Raw genomic sequence first — 20,182 nt, 5'->3', positions numbered from 1 at the left:
TCCTGTAGATGTCTATCATATCCAGGTGCTCTAGTGTTTTGTTTAAGGCCACTATGTCTTTGTTGATTCTCTGTTTGGATGACCGATCTAGAGCCGTCAGCGGTGTATTGAGGTCTCCAAGTATGATTGTATTTTTGTCAGTTTTTGTTTTAAGGTCAATAAGTAGCTGTCTTATATATTTTTGGTGCTCCTTGGTTTGGTGCATATATATTAAGAATTGTTATGTCTTCTTGATTCAGTGTCCCCTTAGCCATTATGAAATGGCCATTTTTATCTCTGAGTACTTTTCCTGTCTTGTAGTCAGCATTATCCGATATGAGTATTGCTACACCTGCTTTTTTTTGGATGTTATTTGCTTGGAGTATTGTTTTCCAGCCTTTCACTTTGAATTTGTTTTTATCCTTGTTACTTAGATGAGTTTCCTGTAGGCAGCATATAGTTGGATTTTCTTTTTTAATCCATTCTGCTACTCTGTGCCTTTTATTGGTGAGTTTAATCCGTTTACATTTAGTGTAATTATTGATACTTGTGAGTTCCCTATTGCCATTTTATATCTTGCTTTCTGTTAGTTTTGTGTCTTGTTTGATCCTTCTCTTTTGTTTTTCTATCTTTTGTTTTTATTTGGTTGTATTCCATACATCTTTCCTCTGTTGCTATCTTTTTTATCTCATGTGCTTCTGTGGTGGTTTTTTCAATGGTGGTTACCTTTGAGTAATGAAAAGGGTCCCTACCCTGTTCATTGTAGCAAACTATTTTGTGAGTACTTTTGCACTCCATCGTCCTTTGCTACTGTTAATCTCCATCTTCTCCCCCTCTTTCTTTTTGTTGTTGTCACATTTTAAATTTGGTTTTATTGTGTTCTTCTTTGAGCTTTTACCTGTGGCTCTGTTTTTTTTTTTTTTCTTTGTATCTGATTGGAGAACCCCCTTTAGTAATTCCTGGAGTGGGGGTTTTCTGATGATAAATTCCCTCATCTTTTCTGTATCTGTTAATTTTTTTTATTTCTCCTTCATATTTGAAGGATAGCTTTGATGGGTATAGTATTCGTGGCTGAAAGTTTCTCTCTTTCAGGACTTTAAATATTGGGGTCCACTCTCTTCTAGCTTGTAGAGTTTCTGCTGAGAAATCTGATGATAATCTAATGGGCCTTCCTTTATATGTTGTATTCTTCTTTTCCTTGGCTGCCTTGAGAATTTTTTCTTTGCTGTTGGTTTGTGTCAATTTCATTATGATATGCCTTGGAGTAGGTTTGTTGGGGTTAAGAAAACTCGGTGTTCTGTTTGCTTCTTGAATTTGAGGCTTTAGTTCTTTCCACAGGCTTGGGAAGTTCTCATCTATTATTTGTTTGAGTATGTTCTCCATTCCATTTTCTCTCTCTTCTCCCTCTGATATACCTATTATTCTTATGTTATTCTTTTTGATGGAGTCAGATAATTCTTGTAGGGCTATCTCATTTTTTTTAATTTTTGAGTCTCTTTCTTCTTCTCTCTGTTGTGCCTCAAGTTGCTTGTCTTCTATTTCACTAATCCTCTCTTCTATCTGACCTGTTCTATTAGCTAAGCTTGTTACTTCGTTTTTCAGCTCGTGAATTGAGTTTTTCATCTCTGTTTGATTTGTTTTTATAGTTTCAATTTCTTTGGACATATGTTCTTTGTGTTCATTGAGTTGTTTTCTGAGCTCCCTAAATTGCCTTTCTGTGTTTTCTTGTATATCTTGGAGGATTTTTAGGATTTCTATCTTGAATTCTCTGTCATGTAGCTCCAAGGTTTCCAATATATTAAATTTTTTCTCCATAGATTTTTCCTCATCTAGCTGTGTTACCTCTCTTTCTTTTTTATCCATGATATTCGATTTTCTCTTCCTTAATGGCATCTGAGGGTGGTTTTGTTGATAGTATTAATGAGATTTAATAAAGAATAAAAAGTTAAAAAAATAAAAAATCAAAAAGAGTTGTTTTTTTTTTAAAAAATTAATAATGAAATAAAGAAAAATAAAATAATAATTTTAAAAAAAAGGAAATTATTCCCCCCCTCCTTTTTTCCTCTCCTCTCCCCTTTTTCTTGAGAAAATCTTGTGGTGAACTGTGAATTATAACAAACAATGCCTGTGATGGAGGTCCTGAATTGGGGAAAAGTAATAAAGGGGCAAAAAAAAAAAAGAATAAAAAAGGAAAAAAAAAAGGGGGGCGGTATGGACCCACAAAAAGCAAATAAGGAAAAAATTTGGGTCAAGAATAAAATGATTTGCTTTTAGGTGTTGGTGTTGTCTAAGAGTTATGATGAGAGGAATAAGAGAACAGAAAAATGGGGGGACAAATTAAAAAAATACTATTGTATTTAGTGGAACAAGAACTAGATAAAATGGAGAGCCAGGGATGGGAGCACTGCTAGTGAGTTAAAAAGGTGAAGTAAAAAACCCCCAAAATGCCACAAACATAAGTTTGAGTCCCAGATAAGATAATTTGTTTGTTATTGAGGTTTGAATGAGAGGAGATGTAAAGGAGAAAGGAAGAAACTAATATAGAGGGAGAAAAGAAAGAGAGAGAGAGAAAAAAAGAGGGAACCAGTAAAAGAAGAAAAAAGAAAGGAGAGAGAGAGAGTTAAGGGTTTTGGAGTGCAACCCTCATAGAGAGAAAGGAAGAGGAGAAAAAAGATAATGGGAGATGTAACACTTATGGGTAGTGTAGTTCAAGGAGAGGAGAGAGTAAGACCGGCAGAGAGTTAATCGGCCAAATTGGAGGAGGAAAAAAAGTATCAAGAATGAAGATAAGAGAAACAAACGAACAAATATAATAAAATGGGATAGGTTATAAAGTCTGCAGATTATTCTTGATTTTGAGAGGTTATCTTCTTGTTTTTTCTTTTCTCTCCCTCTTCCTGGTCGGTGACTCTGTACCCCAGGTTCTGCCCCTTTGGCACGCTCAGGTAGAGGTTTGCAGTTGATAAGTCTCTATGGCAATGTCATGTATTGTGCTTTAGTCTCATTGGGAGTCAAGGCTCATTAGCTTTCATAGGCTCCGACAGTGAGAGAGTCCGTGTTCCTGGAGTCTTTCTCCTAGTCTTTCCTTCCTCAATTAGTAGCCTGATAATCCAGCTATGGGGTTGTTGCTGCCTCTGCCTGGATAGTAAGAGGTTCAAAGAGCTGGCAACTCCCCACTCTATTTCCACTCAGCACAGGGCTCTGGGTAAGGCTCAGTCAGTCAGAGCTGCTAGCATAATCAGGCGGGCTTTCCGCCCACTCAAAGACCTCTGGCTCTGCCACTCTGTCCGGTAACACAGGCGGGCACCCACTTCCGGGGTGCTTGGAGGAAACTCTCATTCACTATCTGCGCGCGCAGACCAGGATATCCGGCCAGCAGTCTCACGCTCTGAGTGAAACCCCCAACCGCATGGAAAAGTTGCAGTGCTGGAATTCGCTCTCGCTCCGTCCCCGTGCGCGGCCTTTGCAAGACGCTGGGGCGGCCCGAGATTCTGCTTCTGCCCACATAAAGGCCCCTGACTCTGCCCCTCTGTGCGATAACACGGGCGCGCCCTGCCGAGGCACTCGGAGGAATCGCTCACTTCCTATCTGCGCGCGCGCACACCAGGATATGAGGCCGGCCGCGTTTCCCTGAGTGAAACCCTCACCAGCACGGAAAATTTCCACCGTTGTAATTAGTTCTCGCTCCCTCCCGTGCGCGGCTTTCCCAGGGCGCTGGGGCTGCCCAGAGATTCTGCTTTCGGCCCACAGAAAGGCCTCTCACCCTGCCTCTCTGTGGGGCAACACGGACACCCACTTCTGGGGCTTAGGAAGAGATCTCTCGCCCACTAACTGCGCACCAACCAGGAGAACGGGTAAAATGGCTGCCCCGCTTGTCTGTCTTTGTTTGGGTTTGGCGCGTGTGTTAGCTTGTATTGCCCGGCTTGCCACAGGAACAGTTTTTCCTCCGCTAGGATCTCCGTGCCACAGCCTGGTTCGGCCTTTTGTGCGCGGCCTGGATGTATTCACCCCCTTTGCCCGCCTCAGTTTCTATATTCATAGTTACCAGAGAAAGCCGCCCTGTTTAGGTTAGTGAGGAAGGCGGAGCATTTCTTACTCCCTATTTCCTTCAGGATTTGGTTATATATTTAGCCAATTTTTCACTCGACCATACCTTCGGGTGTATTGTGAAGCATCTGGAGGCTCCAAGTATAGGTTTTTCTGTTTCTGGTTGAAGATCTTGTTGAGTTTTGGGGGAGATTTATCGGTATCGCTTCCTACTCCGCCATTACTCTGACGTCATCTCCTATTCATTTCTTTTCCCCATTTTTAGATTGGATTGTTTACCTTCCTGGTGTTGAGTTTTACAAGTTCTTTATAAATTTTGGTTATTAAGCCCTTATGAGACATATTGGTGTATATATTCTCCCATTGTGTGGTTTGTCTTTTTATTTTGTTAGTGGTGTCTTTTGCTGTGCAAAAGCTTTTGGGTTTCATATACAGTACTCCCATTTGTTTACCCTGCCCTTTATTTCAGTTGCCCATGGAGATAAATCAGCAAAAATATTGCTACAAGAGATATCGGAGAGTTTACTGCCTATGTTTTCTTCCAAGATGTTTATCGTTTCATGACTTACATTTAAATCTTTTATCCATTTTGAGTTTATTTTTGTGAATGGAGTAAGTTGGTGATCCAGTTTCATTTTTTTGCAAGTACTTGTCCAATTTTCCCAACACCATTTGTTAAAAAGGCTGTCTTTACTCCATTGTATGCTGCTCTTACCTCCTTTGTCAAATATCAATCATCCATATAGATGTAGATTTATTTCTGGGTTCTCTGTTCTGTTCCATTGATCTGTACGCCTGTTCTTATGCCAGTATCAAGCTGTTTTGAGTACAGTGGCCTTGTAGTACAACTTGATACCAGAAAGTATGATACCTCTCACTTTATTCTTCTTTTTCTGGATTGCTGAGGCTATTCATGTTCTTTTTTGGTTCCATATAAATTTTTGGAATATATGTTCTATAACTTTGAAGTATGTCATTGGTATTTTCATAGGAATTGCTTTGAATTTATAGATTGCTTTGGGTAATATAGACATTTTAATGATGTTTATTCTTCCTATTCATGAACACAGTATATGCTTCCACTTGTTTGTATCTTCCTTGATTTCTCTCATCAATGTTTTATAGTTTTCTGAGTACAAGTCTTTAACCTCTTTGGTTAAATTTACTCCTAGATATTTCATTTTGTTGTTGTTGTTGCAATAGTGAAGGGGATTGGTTTCTTAATTTTTCTCTTTCAGACAGTTCATTGTTGATGTATAAAAATGCCACTGATTTCTAAATATTGATTTTATATCCTGCCACTTTGTGAATTCATTTATCAGGTTGAGTAGTTTTTTGACTGAGACTTTAAGGTTTTCTATATACAGTATCATATCATCAGCAAATAATGATAGTTTTTCTTCTTCCTTTCCACTTTGGATGCCTTTTATTTTTTCTTCTTGTCTGATTGCTGTAGCTAGGACTTCCAGAACTATGTTGAATAAGAGTGGTGAAAGAGGACACCCTTGTCTTGTTACTGATCTTAAGGAGTTTGCTTTTAATTTTTGCCTATTGATTATGATGTTGGCTTTGGGTTTATCATAGATGACCTTTATCATTTTGAGATATATCCCTGTATGCCCACTTTGCTGAGAGTATTGATCATACATGGGTGGTGGATTTTGTCAAATGCTTTTTCTGCATCTTATGATATTATCATGTGGTTTTTATCCTTCTTTTGTTTATGTGTTGAATCACATTGATTTGATTTGTGGATATTGTACCAGCCTTGTCTCCCCAGAATAAATTCCACCTGATCATGATGTATGATTTTGTTTCATGTATTGCTGGATCGAGTTTGCTAATATTTTGTTGAGAATTTTAGCATCTAAGTTCATCAGGAATATTGGTCTATAGTTTTCTTTCTTTGTAGTGTTTTTGCCTAGTTTTGGAATCAGTATTATACTTGCCTCATAAGAGGTGTTTGGTAGTCTTCCCTTCTCTTGAATTTTTTGAAATAGCTTGAGAAAGATAAGAGTTCATTCTTCTTTGAATATTTGGTAAAAATTCACCTGTGAAGCCATTTTGCCCAGGACTTTTGTTTGTTGGGAGTTTTTTGAAAACTATTTAAACCTCATTTGAAGAAATTAGTTTGTTTAGGTTTTCTGATTTTTCTATATTGATTTTTGAAGGATTAAATGTTTCGAGGAATTTGTCCATTTTTCCTAGGTTGTCTAATTTTATGGCATACAGTTCTTCACACTCTTTTCTTATAATCCTTTGTATTTCTTCTGTGTCAGTTATTACTTCTCCTCTCTTATTTCTAATTTTGTTTATTTGAGTCCTCTCTCTTTCTTCTTGGTGAGTCTCATTAAAATTTTATCTATTGAGGGTGGAACACAGAGCACATTTCTAGCAGCTGTGGCTGATGCAATGCTGTGAGAATACTCCAGCTCCCAGAAGCCTCCTGGGCATACCCAGAGAAGGGTACCTTCTCACCCGCTAGAAGGCCGTGACTCAATGCCAACCACGCAGCTCCCTGATCTTTTCAGCCATTGGCTATGAAGGACACACTGTAACATCCTTTTGGCTGAACCCATATATATAAGCTAGCTGACTTCTTGAATAAACTGGATCGGCGTCACTGAACCTGGTCCCCAGAGTCGGGTCTTTGCGTCTCTGTCATCCTCACCCCCAGCAGGACTTGTCCACAATCTATCTTGTTTACCTTTTCAAAGAACAAGCTTTTGGTTTCAATGATCCTTTGTATTGTTTTTTTAGTCTCTATGTCATTTATTTTCACTCTGATCTTTATTATTTCCTTCCTCTACTTCCTCTGGGTTTTACTAGCTGTTCTTTTTCCAGTTCTTTTAGATGCTGGGATGAATTGTTTATTTGAGCTTTTTTCTAGCTTCTTAAGGTATGCCTGTAGTGCTATGAACTTCCCTCTCAGGACTGCTTTTGCTGTGTCCCATAAATTTTGAGTTGTTGTATGTTTGTTTTCATTTGTTTAAAGGAAATTTTTTATTTTTTTTCTTGATCTCATTGTTAACCCATTATTTAATAAATGCTACTTAGTTTCCAAGTGTTTGAGTGTTTTTCAGTTATTCTATTGTAGTTGATTTCTAGTTTCATGCCATTGTAATCCAAGAAGATGCTTGATCTGATTTCAATCTTCTTAAATTTATTGAGACTCATTTTGTGTCCTAAAATGTGGTCTATCCTAGAGAATGTACCATGAGTACTTGAAAAGAATGTATATTCTGCTACTTTGGGGTGAAAGGTTCTGAAGATATGAAATCCAGTTGATCTAGTGTGTCCTTTAAGTCTGCTGTCTGTTAATTTTCTTTCTTGAGGATGTATCCATTGGTGTTAGTGGGGTATTAAAACCCCCTACTATCTGCCCTGGCCGGTTGGCTCAGCGGTGGAGCGTCGGCCTGGCCTGCGGGGGACCCGGGTTTGATTCCTGGCCAGGGCACATAGGAGAAGCGCCCATTTGCTTCTCCACCCCCCCCCCTTACTCTCTGTCTCTCTCTTCCCCTCCCGCAGTCGAGGCTCCATTGGAGCAAAGATGGCCCGGGTGCTGGGGATGGCTCCTTGGCCTCTGCCCCAGGCACTGGAGTGGCTCTGGTCGTGACAGAGCAACGCCCCGGAGGGGCAGAGCATCGCCCCCTGGTGGGCAGAGCGTCGCCCCTGGTGGGTGTGCTGGGTGGATCCCAGTTGGGCGCATGCAGGAGTCTGTCTGACTGTCTCTCCCCGTTTCCAGCTTCAGAAAAATACAAAAAAAAAGCTCCTATTACACACACTTCTTTAAAAAATAAAAAAAAATAAAAATAAACAGAAAAAAAAACCCTACTATCATAATATTGCTGTTGATCTCACCTTTCATGTTCATCAAATCTCCTTTATATGTATATGTAATATTTAGGTGCTTCTATATTAGGTGCATAGATATTTATAATGGTTATCTCTTCCTGTTGGATTGCTCCCTTTATCCTTATGTAGTGACCTTCTTTATCCCCCATCATAGCCTTTGTTTTAAAGTTTATTTTGTCAGATATGAGCATTGCTACCCTAGCTTTTTTATCATTTCAATTTGCAAAAAATATTTTTTTCCATCCCTTTACTTTCAGTCTATCTGTATCTTTTGTTTTGAGGTGGGACTCTTGTAGACAATATATACACTGGTCCTGTTTTCTTATCCATGCAACTACCCTATGTTTTTTGGTTGGAGCATTTAATCCATTTACATTTAAGGTTATTATTGATATGTAGTTGTTTATTGCCATTTTATTCTTTTAATCTACATTCCTCTTTTTCTAGATTTTTCCGCTTTGTTTTGTTTACAGCAGGCCTCTTAACATTTCCTGCAGTATTCGTTTGTAATAAATTCTTTGAGGAGTTTTTGGAGTTTTTTAAGGGGGGAGGTCTGGGAAGCTTTTTATTTCTCCTTCAATTTTAAATGATAGCTTTGCTGTATAAAGAAATCTTGTTTGTAGGCTCTTGTTTCACATTACTTTGAATATTTCTTGCCATTCTCTTCTGGCCTGTTTCTGTTGAGAAGTCAGATATTATCCTTATGGGGGCTCCTTTGTAGGTAATAGACTGCTTTTCTCTTACAGCTGTTAGTATTCTTTCTTTATTTCTTAATTTTTATATTTTAATTATGATATGTCTTGGTGTGGACCTCTTTGGGTTAATCCTTAATGGGACTTTCTGTGCTTCTTATATCTGTGTGACTTTTTCCTTCATTAATTTAGGGAAGTTTTCAGCTATGATTTCTTCAATCAGATTCTCTATTCTTTGATCTTTCTCTACTCCTTCAGGAACCCCTATGATTCAGATGTTGTTTCTCTTCATGTTGTCACAGAGCTCTCTTAGAGTTGCCTCAGACTTTTTTAGCCTCTTTTCTTTTGCTGCTCTGTGTCTGTGCTTTCATTTATCTTGTCCTCTAAATTACTGATTCAATCCTCAGCTTCATCCATCCTGTTTTTAATTCTTTCTAGTGTGGTCTTCATTTCTGGTATTGTATTTGTTATTTCTGACTGGTTCTTTTTTATTATTTCAATGTCCTTTTTGATACTTGCTATCTCTCTATTTAGGTGCTCTTTATGACCACACATTGTTGCTCTAAGATCTTTGAGCATCCTAACAATCATTATTTTAAACTCTGCATCTGGTAATTTGGTTATTTCCATCTTATTTAAATCTTTTTCTGGGGATTTCTCTTGTTGATTCATTTGGGTTGCATTTCTCTGCCTTCCTATTTTGTTTGTGTATAAGAAGGGTGTGACCACTGGAGTCCAAAGGCCTCTGTGCTCTCTAAGTGTGGTCTGTCTGTAGGCCTGCCACCCCCTCTGCTGCTGCCTTTGGCATTTGGGCACAGGCATTGACTGTGCCAGCCTGCTTCTGCGACTGCTGTGGTTTCCACCTTGCCCCCACAGGCAGGACTGTACTTGCACACTGGGGCCACAAGCCTCGGCCCTGTAGGTGGGGCTTTGCTCTTGTTCCCAGCCCCAAGCCTCCAGAGGTTCACCGGCTTCTGCCTTGCCCCCATGGGCAGGACTGCAGGTGGGACCAGTCTCACACACCTGGCCCACAGTCACAGGTCAGACAGCTTGTGCACCCCATCTGCAGTGTGGCTGGCTCCCAGCTTCTGCCCCTGCAGGTGGGACTGTGCTCGTTCACCCAGGCTGCAGCTGTGGCAGTGGCCAGCCCCCAGCTTCCACCCCTGCCAATAGGACCACACTCCCACATCCTACCACTCTCTGCCTTCTGGCAAGCACTCAGCAGTGTGAGGATAGTGATGTAGCTCAGACCTCAGCACTCAATATAGTATCCCTGATGGATCCCTGCTTCTAAGCAATTCTTTGCTCTGACTGCAGCAGGAGAGCTTGCTTGGCTGGTGACCTGCTTCCCTTTGCTGGTATTGCTGGTTCCAGGAAAAATATTCACTTTAGATTTAGGGAGTGACTCAGCCCAGGGGTTAGGGTGGTTGTCCCTCAAAGTATTTCTCCCTGTGCCTCCTAGATTATACTTTCTGCTACTCTGGTCCTCTCAGTTCACCCCATCCCCTGGATCCCAGGGTGAGTGGTTGTGAAAGAGGTTTTCTGCACGGTCCCTTTCAGATGAATCCTAGGTCTGAGAAACCTGTCTCTTTCTTGCAAACAGTATCCTGGCTTGTTTTGCAGCTAAGTACTGTCTGTATGCCTGTTATAGCTTCTGGGGCTAGAGGTTGGGGCTTTGTTCCTGGGGCCCAGGACCCTCTTCTCTCTGTGAAACTCTCCTCCTACCATACAATTCCCTTGAGGCTGCTGCTCACTCCTGGAACTGGGCAGCCCTCTCCACATTTCTGCTTCTCCAACCAGTCTCAGTGTGGCTTCTTCAGTGATCTTTGGTTATAGATTCCTCTTGGTTTAGCTCAAAGTTGGTTTTTCTAGATGATTGTTCTTAAAATAAAGTTGTAATCCACTTTGGTTCTGGGAAGTGAAGTTGGATCGTCTGCCTACTCCATCGCCATCCTGCCGCTTTCTCCTAACAAGTCCTTTGCTGTTTTTTTTGGCCTGAATCCTTTATCTTCTTGACTATGAACTTCTCCTCTTAATAAATAACTTAATTTTGAAAATTTAAATTTTGTTCTTAATTTATATTAGCACATAGTGATCATTTCATATGATCCACTTTACTTAGATATTTTATAGATTTATCTATATAACACAGTCTTTCTCATACAATGTTTCCTGAAAGAAAATAGCATTTCATATTAATTTTGTATCCTCAATATTGTACACATATAGATGTTTATAAATGCTGGTCAAGATTGAATAAATTGATAATAAATTATGTAGGTTCAGAAAGTATAATTAAAATTTATGAAAGAGATAAAACCTATAATAGAAAGTGTCTAAAAATACAAAGTAAATTGCTTTTTGAGATTTCATAAAAAACGTGCCATGCTGATACAGTTGCAGAGTACTCACTAGTTTTATAAATAACCAATGATATGAGCTTTCTGCCCTTACAATGACAAATGATTTATGAAACTGAATTATATCAAAGTGACTGACTTCATTTCAATAACTGTCTTTCCAAAATCATTCACAAAGCTTTTGTATTTACAACTCTCAAAGAACTGATATACTACTGAGGAAATAATTTAACTGTCCTGAAATTGTGATGTTTTAACCTTCTAGTTTTTTTAATGTATTTTTGTTTGTTTATTTTGCTTTAGTATAAAGTGGCAAAGATTCAATCAAACCAAAACAACTTTTTGTTGGTTATCACTAATAGATCCTTTTTTTAAATTTTCAAAGGTCAGTAAGGCTGCTAAGAGAGTATATACAGCTTTAATTCTTTCATCCTTTGAAAAAAGAAAGAGTGGATGCAATCTCTGAGTTTAGCATTGCATTACTATACCCTAAAAACATATGGAGTACAAAAAGTAAATGTTAATTCTTCTACTTCCTAATCAATCATTGTCTGCTAGGAGAAATGTAAACAATTATTACAAGCACTGAAAATAAAGAATGCTTTAAAAATTCTAAAAGTACAAAACTATTTTCTTGAATACAGTATAGCAGATTTAATAGTCTCATGCATTGAATTTTTAAATTAAACTTCATGTTATTAAAAGACAAGCACTGTTTTCATTGTGATAAAAATTTTCAGAAACTAATCTAGTCTCTAATTTTTAGAGGACTCAATATATTTTTGGTGAATTAATGAATATGAATGACCACAGTAACAAAAATAAATAAAGGCTTGAGTCATTTTTATTGAATTATTACATATTGAACATTTTATAATATCAGAACACTTTATCTTATAATTTACATCATTTTAAAAATTTAATAGTAAACCAGTATTTATTCAAATTCTGACATCGCTAGTATACTTTTCTTATTCTTCTGGATTCTGGTAAAATAATCAACTAGAGTTTTAAAATGAGATAAGTCTTAATTTTGGTAGTCAAGCTATAAAAATGATATAATTCCTGTCAGCTACTTACTTTATTCATTTTTCTAATTAATCAATCAATAGAAATTAATTAGTATTTTAAAATGTCCAGTCTCTGTTTTGAAGTTATGGTAATAATTAAGGTCAAAACAAAATATACTGCTCATAAAAATTAGGGGATATTTCAAAATGACTATGAAGCTATAAAATATCCCCTAATTTTTGTGAGCAGTATAACCTTAATTTACTGGAGCTTTTAAAATATTTAAACAATTTGTATTTGCTTGGTATTGAGTATTTTAGAACACAAATAAACAATAGCTTATTTCATGGCCTTGATAAACATGAGCAAATCTTCAATGCAGTTTTTGTGAGGTCACAATGTTAACAACCTTAGGGGTAATATTTTTACATGATTAGTTAAGACCTTTAAAGTATGAAAGTAATAATTACTCTTCCTGTGTCTTCTATAGCTTTATCCTCTGAAGCTTGCAGTTTTATAACCAAATTAATTTGTCTCAGCCAAACTTTAAACCCCTGGTTTTGTTCCTGTTGAGTTAACCTACATTGTACTGAGCTTTAAATGCTATTTACTAGGAGCAATTCATAGTTATTCTTTTCAGTGACATATCTTGTCTATCAGTACATCTTTTAACATAAGCTGCTCACATTTCCTTCCAGATGGACACATAGCAAAGAATGAGAACATTTTCTTATTTTCAGTCTTAAAGTACAAAGAAGAAAGCATTAAACTTATGTTAGAAATATGTGCATTACTCTCTAATTCATTTTTTGTTGAAGATATTTTTATTTCTATTTAAACATTTACAATTCTGATGTCTGACATTGCTTCCAAAAAAAATAGTATGAGTACAAGTTGTTGCTACTAGTTCCTTTGTTATCAACACAGTACTATTTAAATAAAAGTTCTCTTCTTGTCTCTGTTCACCAGCTAAACAGTGATACTGAATTTTAAATGTTTCAGGTCAGTGGTATTTATTACTTACTGCAAAGTAAATGTGGCTTGCAGGTTGAACAGCCTATTTTAACTTACGTATTAAACTAAAAGGTAACAACAGCACATGAAAGTGTCAGGAATATTTCCACTACGTATTTTATTTGAGCAATACATTTATCATTATTACTTATAGCAACTCTATGAAAGTTGAAAGCTTCTCCCCAAAGCAGATCCCAAATTTCTCATTTCCTTGACCTTTTTAAGTAGCTATGCAGAAGATATAAAAAGTGAAAAACTATACATTTTTTTTTGGTTCTAGAAAGAAAGGGACTCATGCTGAGCTGTCAAAAATATTTGCCCTTAAATGTACACATATTGCCTTATAATTTAAATAGTATTATCTTATAAAATGATATTATTTTATAAATCATATACCCTATAACAATTTATTTCACATCAAACTTAAGTGCGTAACTTCACTGCTATATATGATCTCAGTCTACAATGATATTTTCAAAGAAGAAATAAAGAATGATCGTAGTGACCCAACTAACCTTTAATCTGAGGAAAGTACCTACAGACTGTGACAGAGCTGCAGATCACTTACAGGACTGAATAATGAATCACTGTATCTTAACGCTTGCATTTCATGTTCATACTGGCAAAGGTATATCATCTGTAAGTTTGAGCCGCATGAACTCAAATACATCTTTGGCACTGATAATCTATTTATGCAATTTTACTAAACTGTATAATTACTACATTAAACACGCATTGACTATGCAGAGTAGGTACTACCAACTTTCTTATGTGTGTGTAGATAGAATCTCTAGGAAAGTCAGTAATTTTAGCATTAGACTTCTAATAAATTGTGGATATACCCAATTAAGAAAGAACTCATGAACATAGATAAAAGTGAAGTGGTAACCAGGAAGAAGAGAATGTAGGAAAGAGGTATGGGGGGAAGTGGGGAGGGTGTAAAGAAAGACAAATAAAAGGTGACAGAATATGATTTGACTTTGGGTGATGGGTCATACAACATAACCAACAGTTTAAATGTTATAGAAATGTTTAACTGAAACCCATGTACTCTGATTAATCAATGTCACCCTGTTAAATTTAATTTTCTAAATAAAATTTTTAAAAAAAGAATGCAATGCCAAGTTCATTTCAGAATTTCAGAAAAAAAAATCAGTAAAAAAGATGAGCTATGCTTGGCATCTCTATTTGCCCCTCCAGATCCACTCTCCACTCTATGCCACAATAGATTGACCTATTGAAATACATGATCTGATGTCCTGTGTCCTCTACTTCCATTTGGGGAGGTCTAGGAGAATTGTGAATGAAAAGATGAGGGCAAGATCAAGGCTCCCCGACTCTCTCCCTTTGAAGTCACCTCAGTCCTGGGCTGCACCTCTTGAAAAGAAGACACTACTACACTCAAATGGCCTATTCTACACATTCCTGCAGGTTCTAAAAAACATTCTCCTACCCCACATCTTTTTCATTCCTAGGGAGGGTAACCTTCTGGTAGGAAGCTTCTGGAATTCTACACTAATCTTTGTGGTTTTCTGAAAATCCAGCCATTTCTTCATATATATATATATATAATTATATATAAATGATATATATAAACTATCATTAAATGTTCCTAATCTGAGTATGCCATCTATTTTCTGTTGTTTAGTACAGCAATTGATACCAGGAATGTCTTAGGAAACTTACCTTCAAAATGAGATTATGAGATTTGGTTGTTCATATCATATAATTCAGAAACGCACAGATAATCTTTATTCTGGGGCAGGGGGGAAATGGGACACAAGTAATGTGTGTAATGTTGGTAGCATCATAACCACTCAAATTATCACTGGTAGTAACAACTAAATACAATAATGCTGGAAGAAACAACATTGTGAGATTAAGTGCTTTGACACTACACTGTGACAAAATCAGTAATTTTAAAGTTCCAAAAAGTCACCTGGATCCTTCTAATGACCCTAGAGAATAAAGAGTGGAAAAAAGGAACATGAAACTAAGAAAATATGTTGAAAAAACAAAGTGTCTCCATGACAGCTTTCATGAAGAGTGTTGTCGTTTCCAGTCATTCAGCACACATGACTTAGAACCATGCACAGGAGTTTATAATAAGGGTTGGAGTTTCAGCACCAATTAAATGCTCAATACCCCATGTCTTCTAGCTAATGACGCTAGTAGGGAAGGAGAAGGACCCTGAGACATGAAATGGGGAAATTAAACAAACATGGATGAGTGTGAAGAGCTTGAAACTTTACATTCTCCTAAGCTTTCCTCCCGTTTAAAAGAAATAAATAAAATAAGCAAGTAGTCAATGCCTGGTTTCATCTGAGACATTTAGTCTAATAAAGTGATTAAATTATCTCTAGAACTATCTGCTCCTCTTCTTCTTACTTCCAGATCTATAACAAGGCTTATATTTCAGTGTAGTGCAGACAGTAAGGTACAGACAAGGTCCATTAAAGAAGGAGAAAGTATACATAATACCAAATGGTTAAAATCTTTCACCACTCTATGTAGCTGGGAGTCTGGGGAGCAATGATGGTGTTGGTTCTAAGTGTCTTAGACTGCACACTCTTAATAACAGGATTCTAGAATGACAGAGCACAAATGAAGGCATTCGGCCATCAGAGAAGAGCTGTGTGCCGTTGCACATAAAGCCCTCAGGAGGAAATGATCACCATCATGTTTTAACTCATAGGAATCTGTGGTTATGTGTAATAACTCATAGCCTTAGAAATTAAATAAGTTGATCCCTAGAAATGGACTTGTGTTTCTTGAAATGTATAGGATAATAAATTCTGGGTTTTCAGGGGGTAGTGACTTTTTGAAGATTCACAGTTTAGTTATTATTATACCTAAGTCAGGTCAAGACAGACCCCATCCCATGATAAAGTTTGAAGCTAATTAGTTTTACCAAGAAACCTACATTTGGTTCCTAAATGGAGCCATTATCATTTACCAGTTTGCTTTTAGATAGAGAAAAATCTAATAATTCATAATTCATTATTTGCTGGTTCTAAATTCACGCTTATCCTTAGAGATTCAGATACCATCGTGTTCCATCAGTCATGGTAAACCACAAATTTTTCTAGCAGTGATTTGAGAACACCTACTAGAAATAGAATACAGTTGAACCTTAGGCAACATAGAGATTAGGGTGCCAACCCTCACCCAATCAGAAATATGCACATAACATTTGATTCTCCAAAACTCAGTTGTCCCTTGGTATTGCAGGGGATTGGGTCCAGGACCCCCTGTGGATACAAAAATCTGTGGATGCTCAACTCTCTTATATACAATGGTGTAGATCAATGCATGCAGTTGGCTCTCTATATCCACAAATCCCAACCCTGGATGGAAAATACTGTTTTCTGTCTGTAGTTGGATGAATCCAAGGATCCAAAAACTGGAGATATGGATAGCTAACTGTGTATTTACTAAAAATAAACTTTGTTTAAGTGAAACCACACAGATCAAACCCATGCTGTTCAAGGGTTAACTGTATATTTAACAGGCAGAATTCCCATATTGGTTACCTAATATATGAAACAAGAGCTATTATGGAAGGAAAAAAAAATCCTCTGTATCTCTTCCCTCCCTAAAAATAGTAAACAAAATATCATCCCTGGGAGAATTACAAAGATTGGTGTCATCATTAGGAACCTGAGTTATGTAGTTGCTGTGATTTCTGACACGATTATCAACTAACTCTTCTGCGTGGTCAGTGCAGAAGCTGATGGATCCTGCAGAACGACAGACTATCAAAAGCTTTAGTGCAGATGCCCATCCCAGCTGTGGCTCCAGATCAGGTGTCTTTACACACAACTCAGCACACTCAACATAGCACCTGCTCTGTAGGATATGATTTATTTTATATTAAAGTCAGTAAGCAAAATCATAACCAAATTTCATTTACATGTCAGAGACAACTGTGTAACTTTGCTGTCTTGCTCCAGGGATACATCAACTCTAACTTTCTTTCATAATATATAGAGATTTTGTTCATTTGCTAATTAACCAATACCCAGGACAACTTAGTAAGACAGGTCTGTACCATAAAGTAGAAGAAAAGCTGCAAGTGTTCATGAGTCTGTCTGGTTGATGCACTTTCCAGGAGTCCAATAAATTGTGTCATGTCAGAAATATTCTAAGTAAAAGATAAAAATAACCTCAAAAGACAAAGCACACTGATTTATTGTTATATACAGATTATAAAGACAAAATATCCCACATTTGGATAAACGGCTTATACGCAATTACCAGGCACTCAATTTGCCAGTTTTCTGTGTGGTCTAGAGCAAGAAATACTACTTCATTAGATCTAGGTTATAATATAGTTGTGCAATTACTGTGCATAATGGTTTAGGACTTGTCTGTGGCTACAGATGCTGTATAAACTTCTGGTAAAACCCAGAAAGAAAATAAGTCAAATCGGCAGGGTCTTTGACGTAAACTTACGTCCTCCTCTTTTGGCAACATTTCCACAGTTGAAAAGCAACTCCAGCTAGTGACTGGCCCTTGAACACCCTAAATGACTGAACACAAAATATCTAATGACCATCAGATCCATATAAAGTAGAGGGAAGTTGTACAAGACAGCTCCAGCTGATATTGGTCCTGAAGATGTGTGTCAACTTCACAAGCAGGTAACGAAAGCTCTTGTGGCGACTGTTCTTACTCATCTCTCTCAGCCCATAGCTGTGGTCTCACGGAGAACTCCCCATACCAAGTTAATACAGGAGGAAAAGGTGTGGGTCTTCTACATGGATGAACTGCTTAGTGTACTGTTAACAGAAGTATTATACATGGTGTTCTGCACCCCACTCAGAAGCGAACCTTAACGGCAGCGGATGGCATACCTTCCCTACGAAAGTAGCTTTCGTGTTCTGGGAAGGGGCAGTGGCCTCCCATGGGGCAGCTGGAATGGAACTTAGAACAAAATTGGAACGTCAATAACAAAGTGATTTGGGAAAGACAAATGTTAAAAGTTTCTGGAGTTTTGCCTGGCCTGTGGTGGCGCAGTGGATCAAGCACTGACCTGGAATGCTGAGGTCACCGGTTTGGAACCCTGGGCTTGCCTGGTCAAGGCACATGTGGGAGTTGATGCTTCCTGCTCCTCCCCCTTTCCCTTTCTCTCTCTCTCTCTCTCTTTCTTCTAAAAAATGAATAAGTAAATAAAAATAATTTAATAGTTTTTGAAGTCTTAAAAGAGTCATAATTTAGAAGAAATCAGCTCCCCACCAAAAAAATAGAATCATTCCCTTATTCTTAAGGAAAACAAAAATCAAATGTTTCCAAAAATATAGAGAAAATGAGAATCATGAAAAATGGAGTAATTTATTTTTAAAAATATTCTGTCAATGAGGGTCGGACTGTGATCCAGTTAAGTTTCCCAATATAATGATTTTTCATGTTTCTTGTTTTGAAGGCAGCAATTTTCAACATTTGCTTAAATTTACATCAGTGCAACAGTGTAATTGGCATCATTGATAATGTAGGAATGTAATAATCTTTTTTAATTTTTAATTTTGGGAGGCATCTTTGTAAATGCTAGAAAGCAGTCAGTCAAATGTTAAGTTACTGGCTGGTTAACATATGGTGGCAGGAATTCATGGGTGGTCTCAGAAAGCCCGCCTTTAACATTCTGAGATTTGCTACTTAATGGATCCTGATAACTGATTGCTTCGGGCCAGTTGCCAGGTCACTTCAAAGTTCTAGAGCTCAGAATTATTTCAACAGGCCTGCAATTATAATATTCATTATTTAGTGATTAAATAAGCCAAGTTTTACTAAGCCTTATAAAAACTTTAGTATATTTTAGTACTTATTCCCTGTAATAAATAATTTTATAATTAAGTGGCTTAATTTCTTTCTCTGATTATGTTAAAGACGTAAAGAACCCTAAAATGTAACATCATTCATCTGAAATCTGCATTCATATACAATGATAAGAAAACATATTATTTAATCAATTAAAAATCAAGACCATTTTAAAAGAAATATATCTCTCCATAAACAATTGTTAAAGAATATCCCCTTCCTTTTATGACTTTAACAGGAAAGCCCTCTTTTGTTGTTGTATAATAGAGCACCAGTCAAGCATGGGGGGAACAACCATTACTCTTTTAAATTTACTTTCAACATACTCTTAAAGAAAGAACAAAAATGTCTATTCTCACTGTTCGCTATATACCAAAATAAGACTTCTTCATTAATTTACAAAAATATTTGGCTTGAGCTGTACATGTAGTATAGGATATGCAAGAGAGACTACAGAAGCCTGTTTTTGCCCTTGAACCTTCTACAACTTAGAACAAACAGGCTTACTGGACACCTGCTGTGAGGTAAATCTCTAACCCCCAAGCAATTAAACCCTTAACTCCCTCAAGCACTGGCATTCGCAGGTACACACAGAATTTAGCTCTGCCGATTGTTTTGTCTGAGCTCTGTTCTCTTTTAGGTGAGGACAGCCAAAATACACTCTAACCCTAGAGCTCAACACAAATCCCCAGGACGTGTATATAGGACAGCAGATAACCTTTACCGACAATGCTGGAGGTCATTGGTATGACGTTTTCCTTCCTCCTTCACATACTTGGACGTGGATTCTGGAACTCTGGCTGTTATCCAGAGTTTTACTTTTAGAAAAACTCTTTTAACCACTGCTCAATAATAATAATAATAATAATAATAATAATAATAATAATCTGATAGGGGCAGCCTATGGCCTGTTGAGAATGTTCTGGGGCTGCTTGTCCAGACTGTGTTCTCTCATTTCAAGATTGAAGGGCATTGTGTAGGCGGGTGGCCCAGGCTGTGAACCAGTGTCTTTCCGTCTTCAATGCATCTTTTAATAGTCCACTGTATCTTTTCATTAAACCCGTCCCATGGGCTTATAAGGCAAATGAACTCACCGGTCAATGTGAAAAGCTTCAGCCCATTGCTGGACTTGATGTCCAGGGAAATGGGTTTCCGGATCACTCTCAGTGACCTCCGGGATGCCACAGGCTGCACACAGCTGTTTGAGCCTCGATGGTTGCTCTTCTGGTGGCTCAGCAGCATGGGTAAGCTTGGAGCAGGCCATGGTGGTATCCACACACACTAGGGCATATCTCGTTCCTTCAGAAGTAGGAAGAGGTTCCGTGTAATCTATTTGTCATCGGGTGGGTGGAGTTTCACCCCTCTTCAAGCTTCAGTCTGTGGTGATCTTCTAGGGTAAGGTTTCAG

The sequence above is a fragment of the Saccopteryx bilineata genome, chromosome 8 (assembly GCF_036850765.1).
Source record: "Saccopteryx bilineata isolate mSacBil1 chromosome 8, mSacBil1_pri_phased_curated, whole genome shotgun sequence".
Classification (NCBI taxonomy): Eukaryota; Metazoa; Chordata; class Mammalia; order Chiroptera; family Emballonuridae; genus Saccopteryx; species Saccopteryx bilineata.
The sequence above is the reverse complement of the archived record's forward strand: the minus strand, read 5'-3'. Positions refer to the sequence as shown.